Source organism: Arachis hypogaea, chromosome 10 (assembly GCF_003086295.3).
Source record: "Arachis hypogaea cultivar Tifrunner chromosome 10, arahy.Tifrunner.gnm2.J5K5, whole genome shotgun sequence".
NCBI lineage: Eukaryota > Viridiplantae > Streptophyta > Magnoliopsida > Fabales > Fabaceae > Arachis > Arachis hypogaea.
Genome location: NC_092045.1, coordinates 62,076,667 through 62,077,757, shown reverse-complemented (window position 1 = coordinate 62,077,757; position 1,091 = coordinate 62,076,667). Strand labels below are relative to the sequence as shown.

The 1,091-nt window shown below is 40.4% G+C and overlaps 1 non-coding gene across 1 annotated transcript; it reads right to left on the bottom strand.

Moving 5' to 3' along the window:
* Positions 1-380: 380 nt before the first annotated feature.
* Positions 381-488, bottom strand: LOC112718677 (small nucleolar RNA R71). The gene has a single exon (XR_003161007.1). It is a non-coding gene; the product is annotated as a small nucleolar RNA R71 (small nucleolar RNA).
* Between the last annotated feature and the right edge of the window lie 603 nt (positions 489-1,091).

Below are 1,091 nucleotides of genomic sequence, written 5' to 3'. Positions count from 1 at the left end.
ACAATAATGCAAGGAGGATGCTTGGTGATTATACTACACCTACTTCCAATTTTTATGGAAGAAGCATCTCACTTCCTGTCATTGGAGCAAACAATTTTGAGCTAAAGCCTCAACTAGTTGCTCTAATGCAACAGAACTGCAAGTTTCATGGAATTCCATCAGAATATCCCTATCAGTTTTTAACTGAATTTTTGCAGATCTGTGATGCTGTTAAGACTAATGGAGTAGATCCTGAAGTCTACAGTCTCATGCTTTTCCCTTTTGCTGTAAGAGACAGAGCTAGAACATGGTTGGACTCACAACCTAAAGATGGCCTAGACTCTTGGGATAAGCTGGTCACGGCCTTCTTGGCCAAGTTCTTTCCTCCTCAAAAGCTGAGCAAGCTTAGAGTGGATGTTCAGACCTTCAAGCAAAAAGATGGTGAATCTATCTATGAAGCTTGGGAAAGATACAAGCAGTTGACCAAAAAGTGTCCTTCTGACATGCTTTCAGAGTGGACCATTTTGGATATATTCTATGATGGTCTATCTGAGTTCTTTAAGATATCACTGGACCATTCTGCAGGTGGATCCATTCACCTAAAGAAAACGCCTGCAAAGGCTCAAGAACTCATTGACATGGTTACAAATAACCAATTCATGTACACCTCTGAGAGAAATCCTGTGAGTAATGGGATGCCTCAGAAGAAGTGAGTTCTTGAAATTGATTCTCTGAATGCCATATTAGCTCTGAATAAAATGTTGACTCAGCAAGTCAACATGATTTCTCAGAGTCTGAATGGATTGCAAAATGCATCCAACAGTGCTAAAGAAGCATCTTCTGAAGAAGAAGCTTATGATCCTAAGAACCCTACAATGGCAGAGGTGAATTACATGGGTGAAGCCTATGGAAACACCTATATTCCCTCATGGAGAAATTATCCACATTTCTCATGGAAGGATCAACAAAAGCCTTAACAAGGCTTTAATAATGGTGGAAGAAACAGGTTTAGCAATAGCAAGCCTTTTCCATCATCTTCTCAGCAACAGACAGAGAATTTTGAGCAGAGCCCCTCTAGCTTAGCAAACATAGTCTCTGATCTATCTAAGGCC